Below are 12471 nucleotides of genomic sequence, written 5' to 3'. Positions count from 1 at the left end.
TTAGTTTTCGCCGTTGCTGTCGGCCAACTCTGTTGCGAGCCCCTGTGCTTTTGAGAATCGTCGTAGTAGTGTTTTCTCTACATGTACTACTCCGAAGTGCAATGCGAGAAGCCGTCTTTTACTTGATACTGACAATCACTTGTCGTCTCCTATTAAATGTCCGTGTCAAAATTGATCACTGATTCAATTGAAAATTCATCTTTTCAAATAAAAAATTGCCATCAGGTCACTCAGGTGTGTGTGTGCCATGTTGATGTGAACTTCTTTTGTTCCGAAGAGTGTTTGGAGCAGAAGCACGGCACAAGAGCACCTGTGATAAACGAAACCAGGGGATCATTCGCACGGTGGACGGTGGTCCGGCTGATCGCAACCGGGGCATTTTGTTTGGACGATCAGGTCAGGGCGGCAAGTGCAATTGCTAGCGTACTAGCTGTTGCAGCGGTACAGTTTCTTGCTCCATTCTGATGCTGCGGGAACACACGAATTCCTGATCCGAAAGCAGACATGCTGATCTAGGAGGGACCTGGGGCTGCCTCTAGATGTGGAGCCAAAGTTGCCTAAATTGATTGACGCACTGAATTCTGGAATTGGCCAGCCTTTTACTCCAGTATATAGGGTATCCCGGACGATATAATCGAATCAGATCCTTCATTTCCCTTCTCACTCCCTTCCTCCGAATACAAACAGGTCTATGTTAGTACAGAGGTCGAGAGTAAAGCCCTCATAATTGAAAACTATTTTTCGCTCAAAAAGGATAAGTGCAATTACCATAGCTGCACTTTAGAGAGAGAGAGAGAGGTCACTCCTGTAAAATAAAATAAGAGGGAGAGTGAGAGGCAGTCACTATTAAGTAAAGACTCGGTGTTGAACAGACAACTACAGCAAAACCTTAAAAAGTATCGTCAGACTCCTGTCATTTTCTTTCCTCAGGGACTACAACAGGCTCAACGGCATATTACATGTTTTCTATCCAGACCGAGGTCTTTTTCTTTAGTTCTTCGACACTTGCTAGTGCCCTTCTGGAATGGCAAACTGGTGGTGGTGCCCATCATACGTTGTTTGTGTCAGCCCACAGTTTTCTTTTCGCCGAACATGCATGTCGCGTTCCTATAGGGTAAAACATAGGAGATTGAACGTGTCGAGATTCTGGACCCAGGTCGTACAAAGGGAACCGTTCCATTGGTTTGACGTGACGTTCTTGTGTTGCCCAATCAGTGAAGCGAAGACGTAAGGTGTCACGCAAAGATAATGTGAATTCATGGATCGTGAGAATTAAGATAAAGTCTAGAACAAAACAGTTAATTAATCTCCGACATTTAGGCTTTCTTAGCATAGTTTACAACATTTAGTTAGTGCAGGCTTCCACAGGCAAGAACAAAAAAAACTTAACGGTGGTCAAAGTTACATTTTTTTAACTCTGTAACAAGGTAATTTTCACAAACTACTTGTGTCGTGCTTTGATAAATTCATGGGTGACTATTTTTCAGCTGACTTAGAAACAGCTTTCGTCGGTCAACATTGGTGATCTTCTCACCCGTTTATGCTGACACGAATTTCAAACACCTGATCAGATGGTTCTCAACATGACTAAGAAATAATAGAATTTGTTGAATTAAACTACACTCTTTCAGTTTTCATTTGATAAAACTACATCCTTGGGTTGTCACTGCCAAACTTCAGTTGCCTCCATCGATAGCCCATGACTAAGATTTGCTCACGTCTATGCGGTTTCCATGCCCTATATAAAATGAAATGGCTTAGGCTAAGCCAACTTTTTTTAGGCTAAGCCAACTAGTTCTGAGCTGATGTCATGAGCCCTAGGTGGCTCACTAATGATACTTCGGCACAGGTTCTCGCTCCTTCCCACCGAATGTGTCCTTCAGACGTAGCTTTGTTGGACCTAAACTGGTGGCCTGGACGAAGCTCCTGAATCGCCTTGTCCATGTTAATTTGTCCCCAGGTCGGGATGAGTTCCGTTGGAACCTTCACCCTAGTGGTTTGTTTTCGGTCAAGTCAATGTATCATGCTTTAGTTAACTCTGATATACCGAATTCTAACGATGGGATTTGGAAGTTAAAGGTTCCTCTCAAAATAAAAATATTCCTTTGGTTCTTGCGGCGCGGGGTCACTCTAACTAAAAACAACCTGCTAAAGCGGAATTGGAAGGGTAGTTCAAAATGCAGTTTCTGTCATGAGGATGAGACTATTGTACACCTCTTTTTTTGGTGTCACGTCTCTCGATCTGCATGGTCAATAGTCCAAATACCTTCTAATCTTTATCCCCCTCGTGATGTTCCTCATATGTTTGGGTCTTGGTTACGTGGGGTTAGTAATAGATTGAGAGCACTTATTTTGGTTGGGGCTGCAGCTTTATGCTGGGCAATTTGGCTACGCAGAAATGATCATGTTTTTAATTGCAAGAAATTAACTTCTCCTATGCAGGTGTTATATTCATGCACACTTTGGCTCCGTACTTGGTCTACGCTACTCAAGCCAGCGGATCGCCAACTGGCTTTGATGGCGTGCAGCAAGCTGGAGCAAGTGGCCAGGGACATTTTCAGCCATCATGGGTGGCGGTCTAGTGGCCGCATTGAGTCTGCTTGGAGTCGTTATATTTCTTTTGATGTAATAAGTTTGTGGTGTGCTACTTTGGCTGTGTGCGTCTCGATGCAGAGGCCGGAGGTGTGATTCTCTTTGATTGTATCGCTCGATATAACGTTGAGATCAATTTAAGCTTCCATTTTCGAAAAAAAAGACAAAAAACAAAACGCAAAATCGTTAAAGACTTTTGGCAGGAAATAAAAGGTTTTAGCAATTTAATTTTGACTGAAAGATCTAATTTTGGAAACATATGATTAAAATGCACAGCTCGCCCTTAAACTTGCCACATATGTTTACTTCAACCCCCGTCTTGCATTTTGTTAAATTAGTACATTAAACTTGGCTTACGGATTCACTTCTGTCCAAATATTGATCTGGACCGTGCTTTTTGCCACGTAGGCAAGATGATTAGTACGGGAGACACGCTGCACACATGTGAGGGAGATGGACAACCGTTTAAATTTGTAGAAATCTCTCCGAAATGTTTTCAATTTGCGAAGCTTCGCAAATTCCAAATCCTGTCTTCAACCCCTTTTGGTACCAGAATCCCTAAATTCCCTAGTTTATTCCCCATGCTAGAAATATAGCACCCAATTTGATGTTGTGCATGATAGCGGCAGTGAGTTGGGACTGACAATGGCGGAAGAGATGCGTTGGGAACTTGATCCTGAAATGGACATCTCATCTTGCCATGGCACTAAGCAGGGATTCAGTACCTTATTGGTATACGGATCACTTATTCAGCACATTGATATCCCATCTAAATTCAATTGGCTTTCGAAATCTTGTTGTCAGCTTAAGCACAAATGGCTAATGCTAATTGTCAGCTTGAACACAAGAGCAATGCTTCAGAAGAAGAATTTCACCATTCCCTCATTCATATGTGTGCTTTGCAATGGTCTTCACCTAGAGATTAGGTATCATATCTTCTTTGAATTCGATTTGCGCTGATCTGTTGGAAATATATCTGTCCCAATTTTTCTAGTTAGCTAAATGTTCATCAGAACTTTACTGCCATCAAGCATATGCTGAAAGGTTCCATTTCACATGGAGATATCCACCCTCATTGCATGGAGCATTTGGAATGTCGGGAATGACTATATTTCCAATTATGTGCGGCCAAGCCTCTACAGATGAAGGAAAATTTTCAAGGACGAGCTCAAGCGGACTTTCACAGAGCAAAGAGAAAGATGAGCTATTTAGCTATTAAGGCATGGATTGATTCATTTAATTAGCTCTCTTTTTCATCCTTTTCCATGTACTTGAACTTTTCTTAATATATTTGCAGTAGTTTTTAACCTACCGTATTTCCCTCAAAAAAATTGAGGTCACGAAACCTGCCAACAACGGCATTGAGGACTTCTGTTGGTGGTGGTTTACAGTAAAGGAACAGAAATGGGGGTATGGTCTACATTTTTTAAGCTAAGGCGGAAGTAAAAGGTTAGCAAGGTATGCAAGTACTCGCGGGGGGGGGGGGGGGGGGGGATGGAAATTCAGAGATCCGTCCGTTATACCGAAACGGAGGGAGTAGATAAACAATTATTTCCTCCGACCGGTATTACTTGTCTCAAATTTGTCCAAATACGGATGTACCTATGTGTAAAAAGTGTCTAGATACATGTAATATTTCGACAAGTAATTCCGGCCGGAGGGAGTATTTGATATTACCACAGGCATAAATCTATAACAGCAAAAAAAAAAGCTTATGGTGAGTAAAGATGGGAAAACATAATCCAAGTATGGAGCTGGAGACGATTATTTTGTTATCCAGAGTTTGAATTCTTATGGGATTTTACGTCTCTATAGAAGTGGCACCGATCACAAATATCCGAGAAAACGGAACATATATGGGATCTCGCTTGCATCTCTATATCACAGTGAGGTCCTCATAAACAACCTAATCCAAGTTCACATGTTTCTACAGAAAGTCTAAACATTTTTTCCGCAAGACGTGCGCTAATTTTAGTTATAAAGTTTCTAATATAGATAACCGGAAGAGAAAACAATAAAACTAGCCGCACGTGTGACTCACTGTGCAACTCCAATTTTCATTTAAAGGAGAACTAAATCAAGAAAAGAAATCTCTTTTAACCGACCTTAAAAGTATAAAAATGCATTTACCCAGTAAACGGAGATTTGAACCAAACAAGGAAGAAAACGTAGAAGATGCATCACTACTGTTCATGGTAAATTAGCAATGAATGTTTCTTCTATCAAATTATTCGGAACTCCGAAGTCCTATAAAAAAGCACCACCAGTAATTGAAGAAGCTACACTGTCAGTTCACCACACCATCCTTTAGAATGTGCTATATATGCGCGTGTGGAGGATGGGGAACCTGCTTTTTCAAAACACGGGTAGCCTCGTCGTACCAAAGCGAAACCCCAAGTAGTTAGACAGAAGCCACTCCTTTCCTGAGAACCAAAGCAACACGTACCTGGCTGGACTCTGTCGTGTTCACATCCTACTGTAATACTGCGTGATGGTTCGCACTGGACGTAACATTCTCCGTAGAACGATTCAACGTACCGAATACGGGTCACTATGATTTTTCTATCAGAAGTCGATGCACATTTGCTTCTCAGAAACAGAAACAAAAACGAGCTACACTTCATTGTCTGCGCTTTACTTGCAGCTGGCGTCCCAGGTCACGCTGCCCCGAAACGTGTGGCTGCGGAGCGTTTCTAGATACGGAAAAACCCCGGCCATTCCTGCCTTCGAAAAGGCTCAGCTTTTGTAATACGACCGACTCTACGTGGCGCTAAGTCTTTTCCGTAAATGGGGACGTGAAAGATCAAGTCGAATCGGCCGGTCACACTTCTGCTACTTCTTGCACAATCCAGGCCATCCATCGGCGTTGCCTTGTGCCGTGTACCTGGCATGCACGCTTGGACAAGAAACCCGGCCGGTCGATCGTGGGTCGGTCATGTCACTCCACCCAACTGCATGCCCAAAACCAACTTAGTTTACCTGATTAAGTTCGGCTGTGAAAGTACTCTTCCCGTTCCTAAATTCTTATCGTTGTTTTAGTATAAATTTGAACTAAAATCACGACAAGAATTTTGAACAGAGCGAGTATATCGTATGCCGCACCCCTGTCACGCTAGCTCGATCGTCGAATCTCGGGCGTCCGTCTCGAAATCTAGCGGCTCGGTTGGATGCTTCAAACCAAATTGGAGGTGATCTGCCGCTGCTCTAGATGAGTTCATAGTTCAGACAACCGCTGGCCTGCGGGATTCAGAAACAGTAGCTGCGGAATTAAGCTACTACTGGAACGCCGAATAAGTATTAGTATTCGAGTTGATGTTGAATGGATTGCCATCTCATCTCGAAATTAAGTGCGCTGGCTGGCGGACCCGGTATATATGCGAATTGATTGAAAAGCACGCCTTCTGAGTTCTGACAGCAACATGCAAGCAAATCAAGCCGTGTCCAGGTGACTGGCATATCGATGATAACGTTCGTTCGTGCACTCGGCTCTCATCTTTCAACGCCTCAAGGCTGAAACCATCCATCCGAGCGGTAAGTATGCACATACATGTAGGCTGTCACTGGCTGACAACACAGCTTATCCAGCAGTTATCTCTTTCACTTATGCTCTCTCCAACGGCCACTGTGACAGGGAATGGATGGCTCTGTGAGACTGTAACCCTATCACTATCAGGGTGTCGGTTTTTTTCTTCTTTCTCTGACAGAAGTCTGTTCCTGTCTACTGTCTTCGCGGAGAAGACTAACGTTGTAGAGTTTGATTCTGCCGGCCCATGTTTCCTTCGAGTGGGCTCACGGGCTGCCAATGATGTAAATTAGGCCCAAATTTAGGTCCAGTCCCGAAGTGGAAGGCTCGAATGGCCCATGCGCCAAGCGCGTACGGGGCCCTCCTGGGCCGCACAAGCTGCAGCTGGCCCTTCTAGGAAGATGAAAAACACCGGAGCTTGTGGTTTCCTAGTCCTTCTGCACTTGGTTTCAGTTTTGTTTCTACGTCTATCAAAAAGGAAGAGGTTTGGTTTCTCCGTGATACCAGTATACAGAAGTGTACGTCCTTTTGCTGGTCTACATGGTACTCCGTATACAGAAGCACTAGGTAAAGTAATTTTGCAGAAGAGTTAAGAGTTAAAACCCCAGAAGTAATTAACTTGACATGCCTGCTTGCTAGTACTACATGCTCCCGGTCTGGAAGCAATGCCAAGTGTAAGCGGCCATGGCAACGGCACCAAGTGTCGTTGTTGCACCCGGAAGAATTGACAACTGCAAATGCAGCTTCGGATCCAAGGTAATTAATTTTCATCAAGATCTGGAAAGATTCGGTGTGCCTCGTGCCCCATGCTTAACTTGAGAATCGAATCACTTTCGTGGCGGCCACAGCGGAGCTCCCGATTAATCAAAGTTATCCTCAGGTTTGTACCACACTACTTTGCTTTGCTTATCTTACTGGCTAGCTAGCTCCGTTTGCTTGAGTAATTAAACAACTGTTGCGGCTCGAGATGGCCACAAGTTTTGCATGTTATTTGATCTGATTTGCTTGATTCGTCGGTACTTTGTAGTAGCAAACTACTCGTGTGGTCCTGTAGAGTACGTGTCATTGGCCTTTTTTTAGTAATCCGTGTCATTGGCTTTAACCCCCCTTTTTTCTCATTACGATGACACTGTGAACACAGCTAGCAAAGCAGCTAGTCAAGTAGAGATTAAGTTATTGTTCCCTTTGATGTGAGGGTCTGTCAACCAAAATGCAAACTACTTGTCATATGGTTTTACTTGAATAAGCTATGGTTTTTAGCCCCGATTTTCCTTATAAACTTCCGGGGTCAATTCTTTCTTCTAATCGAATCGCAGGAACCGACCGTTGTGTTCTAAAAACACATGCAAATTTCTTGTTAACTTTATAAGAACTTTGCATTTTCATTGTACAAAAAATAGATGTTGTCTACGGTGTTTTATTCCAAGAGCTGCGTACGGGAAAACAGTTTCGTTTAGGCAAGGGTTAACACGTAGATGGATTGTAGCATGCGCGAATAATAGTCAGGTATATATATTATTTGCGCATCTCATGCTAAAAGCAAGCAACTTTCTACACAAAAGATAATACTCCCTCCATTTCACAAAGAATGGCGCCCACGTTTTTCGAGGTCGAACTTTGACCAATGATTAGACCAATTGTATGTAAATTATATGTTACAAATTTTATATCGTTGGAAGGTTTTTGAAATACGAATCCAATGATATAATTTTTGTAACACATAAGCCTCAAATCATTAGTCTAATTGTCGGTCAAAACAAAATCTTGAAATGCGTGCGTGCCATTCTTTGTAAATGGAGGGAGTATATATAAGTCGTGTTTTACTAGTTCATCTTTAGTCTAGGAGCTAACCACCAGCCAAGCACTTTCCTTTGTTAAAAATAAGGCAAAACTTTGCCTAATATACTAATGAAGCAAAGAACAAATATTTACGTAAATGGCTGCTAACGGCCAGGGCAAAGCATTCACCATACACTGTAGGGTTCCTTTAATAATAAGAAAAAAGTAAATCCTTTCCACCCTCAAAATACAAACTATATACATATCATGGTTGCTTATTAAGTATCATGATCATTTTCTCCCGCGAGAATACAAGGCACTATCCTCATCCTTGAATTTGCGGAAAAAAAGGAGGCGGCACCATTTCGTTCTAATAAAAAAATCATTGCGCTCAATCCAAAGCTATCTGACAGTGATAAGGATGATCGTCCGGATCAAGTCCTCTTCCTTGCAAGGCCATTGGAGGAGGCAATGGTTAGCCACTAGACCGAGACGGAAAGCAAACCCCTCTAAATCTTTGGACAAGAAAAAAATGGTGCCGATCTAGGTTTGGACCATGTTCTCGGACTCTCTTGAGAAATGACATTTGAAAATAATTTTGATGCATGTGATACAGGCATGCATGAGGGCTTATGATGCAACAGTTCCATTTGGAGGGACACCCCGTGGACGAATTGTAGATTGAGTATGGAGCAGTCGAATATTTCCCAGCTGGGGAAAGATGCATGGCAAGCCTCATGAGGTGGAACGACGCTATAACACTTGTCAGAGTCCTTGAGCATGCCGCTACTTGTGGGTTTCTGGTCAAACACTTCAAACCAGAGGCCTTTAAAATTAAGAGAAAATAATATTTTTGATATCTCCGTTGGTGTAAGAGTATACACATCTGGTCACTAAACTTTTTGTATACATTTTGTCCCCTAACTGGCAAAACCATTGAATTTTTTGGTCCCTCGACATGTCCAAAGTGGTATTGTTGTTAGTGTGACACGGTTTTGACCCAAACTTGCCACATTAACTGCCAATTAAGCTAGCCGTGACCATTGGCAGACCATGTTTAAGTTTGCCGCGGTTTAGTTTATGATAGTCTTACAAATTAATGGACTGGTGTCGGTCATGAATATAGGTATGACACTAGAGGAGGGATGGATGAGGTTAGGCTCGATCCTTTGATTTCAAATGGCCTAGGTCATTTTTGTTTGGATTTCTGTTTCAGCTTTTTTTACTTCTAGCCTTCTAGAAAACACTCCTGCAGCTTCTGGAGGAAAGCACCTCCCGACGTGCTTCTCAGCTTCAAGTGTAGACGGAAGAATTGTTTTCTTTAGAGAGCTAGAAGTACCAAAATCTGAAGCAGAAGGCCAAACAAAAAGGGCCCTAGTCAATGTCTATGCCAGCTTGGCAGGACATGTGGCAAGTATGGGGGCAAAACCGCAGCATACTAGCAACAATACCGTCTCAAGGGGTGGATTGAGAGAGCAAAAAATATCCAATTTTTACCAATTGAGGGAAGAAATGTACGGAAAAAAGTATTCCCTACGTTACATAATTCTTGTCTCAAATTTAACCAAAAATAGATGTATCTATTCCTAAAAAATGTCTAGATACATGTAATATTTCGACAAGAATTATGGAACAGAGGGAGTAGAACCTAATATTTACTTTTGCACCAACGAGAGACTAAATATATACTTTTATCTAAAGTTAATCACTACTCAGAAGTGTGGGCCTGCAGACGTCTGACCCTACAGATATCATCATGCACTCTAAGTCGTGTAAAAAGTATTTCATACATATTTTTATGGAAAGATATATCTCTTTTCTAGAGAGATTCCTGCAAAGATTCTGCAAGTACAGACCTTTGTTTGTTACATTTCCTTATTGGCATCAGAAATGCACAGGTTAGTAATTAACTTATGCTATTGATTCGTTCGCTACCTTATGACAACCACATCCTGATCACATCAACATGTACGGATTGAATTTGAGTATCAACTCTTTCATTTCCTTATGGCTGAAGAGAAGAAGAAATATTCGACAAAATGTCTACCTGATCGCCACGTTTCGCCGTGCCATCGGCACGTACTACATGGCTACTGGCTAATCACCATTTCTTAGTGCGTAACCTACCTATCGACGATCATATCTTAGGCATTGAAATGATGGAGTTTATATTAATGAGATTTGGGTGGGTCATATCACATGCATGGTTAGTGGCGTAATTCAAGGAAAGGTGAACGATTTTTTGGCTAAAGTTGGGTGCCTCATAAGGCTAACACTTGAAAGCGTCCGCGTGAAGATCTAGGTTCCGTACGTACAAGTTAATCCAATATGTGTGCAGTAGTACATGCTAAAAACATAAGCTAGTACAGTAAACTAGCTGTAGTAACTATGTGTACCAAAATTTACCAGTACTACTGTGTAAGATGGAACCATGTTCATTGCAATTTGTGCTAAGCACATTTTTGTCTTAAAAGACTGGAATTTGGTGCCTTGACTATATCGCCATTTAAGACACACTATGATGGGTTGCAGGTTTTGGGCAGATCCAAGGAGATAAGTTGGAAGTTGGGAAGCAGGAGCGTGGTTTGTCCGGGAGTAAGGGCGCCTCCATTTGTTTAGTCACATTTGTAGTTAGTGCAATAAGTGCATTATAATTAGAGCAAGCTAGTGGCGCTGTCATGAAGCTAGCACGCATGTGGGGGGAATCGAGCACATGATGATCACAAGAATTTGGGTTTAATCTCCTAACCAGCCTGTGCTTGCTCGCTCTCCATTGGACAGCTGTCCTTTGATACTAATCTTTATACGGCAACCAGCCTAGATGTGTGTGTAAAGAATCATGCTTATACAGCTAAGCTCAGCAAATGGCTGCTATTAAGAAACATTAGTCTCCTTAGCTCCCTTGATCAGCAACCCAATTCGCGTGCTGGCTCTGGGGCTGATCTTATATATTCATCAACCAACCATTTCCCAGTGACTTTGCTCCTAAATAAATCGCCCATTTGTAGTGACATATTTCTCCTTGAAAATCGCTGATAAGAATTTACCCTACGTGAAGTTGAGCTTGAGTTCTATTTCTTTGATCTGTTCTTGATAACCAAATACAACTGCACTCGATCCACAGCTTAAGTTCTGACCAAATTAAATTAAGGAAGGGAGGGAGAGATGGGGAAGCAATCAAGAAAGAGTCGACGGTCGACAGCGCACATGGATAATACGGATCCGATAAGTCTACGTGTTGATACTTGCGCCCAACAACCCCATCGGACGGACCCCTGCATTGCCAAGAACGTCCATGGCGGCTACTATCTTTCATCGCGGCTTTGCGACCCGAGATCCCAAACAGGGAGTAGTAGTCTAGTAGATAACCCTTACCGCGAATGCACAGGGCATTGGTCAACATGGGGAGGAAAGGCACCAAGAACTTGCCAATACGTGCTGGTTGGGTTGGCGTATGTAAATGCTCCTCCTTCTTTCTATCTGCTGCTGCTGTCCAAAGTTTCCAAGCAAAACGTGCATGCAGATCGATGCAGGCAGGCACAGGCCATGGAATTTTTTTGGTCGTGCATGTGGATGGATGATCGATTGGCTGGCCTGGTTTGTCTGTCCGTCGTGGCTGGCTTGGATTCGAACAAATCGACCCAAGATACGGCCGGCCTAGTGGCGTCAGGTTACTATTCGTGCGAGAGCTTTACAGTTCAGATAAAATGGGAAAGAGCTCTGGTTGTTGCCTAAGCAACCAGAGCTAGCCGGAAATAAACTGGAGTAGCACTGTTCGTTCTTTCGTACAATACGCAGAAAATGGTTTGTTAAAGCGTACGTAGCGCTTTCACGTTTCGCGAGTTGAATACTCGCAAGTTGCGCCGATATGGATCGAGCTGCAGCACGCTGCAGATCCCTACCGAATTAACAACTGACCAGCCGGGCGGAGTCAGCACTCAGCAGTGGGCGCGTTTGGAATCCCGGGGCGAGCAGCGCGCGGGATCGGATGGGGTTGGGGGGGGGGGGGGGGGGGCGCGCGGGTGACGACACGTCCGGAGCCGCGGGGCCGGGGCGGTCCCGCGGGGCGGAGTCCGCCAGCCCGTGGCAAGTCGACGCGTGGAGAGATACCACTGTTTTGCTGTTGGGTCCGGGCGCCCCTGTGCAGCCCATATGCCTACGGCCCTTGTCTCCCGGGCTAGCTACCCCCTGCCCCTCGCCTCCGCCGCTCGCCTTTGGTTTGACATGATCCCCGGACGGCCAGACCTTTCCTTCCTCGATCGCCGCTCGCTTAGCTATAGGATCAAGTGGTATTTTATCTCTAAAATACTGCATATACAGCTATAATTTGAAATAGAGAGAGTGTGAGTTTTTTTGCCCAAAGAAAGGTCGCCGCATTGGGCAGCTCAATTCTCTATATATCCAATCGAGTAAGTACTACTGCTGTGTTTACTTTTGTCATTAGGCAAAAAAAAAGATTACTAGCTAGCAAAAGCTCTATTATATCGGAGATCGAGCAACTTTATAAAGCTAACCCATGGAGAGTAAACAGTTAGAGCATGCTAACCCTACAAAGAAAGTACTCGAGCAGTCGAGCT

This window comes from Brachypodium distachyon, chromosome 1 (genome assembly GCF_000005505.3).
Source record: "Brachypodium distachyon strain Bd21 chromosome 1, Brachypodium_distachyon_v3.0, whole genome shotgun sequence".
In the NCBI taxonomy this organism is placed as follows: Eukaryota; Viridiplantae; Streptophyta; class Magnoliopsida; order Poales; family Poaceae; genus Brachypodium; species Brachypodium distachyon.
This window is presented reverse-complemented; position numbering follows the sequence as displayed.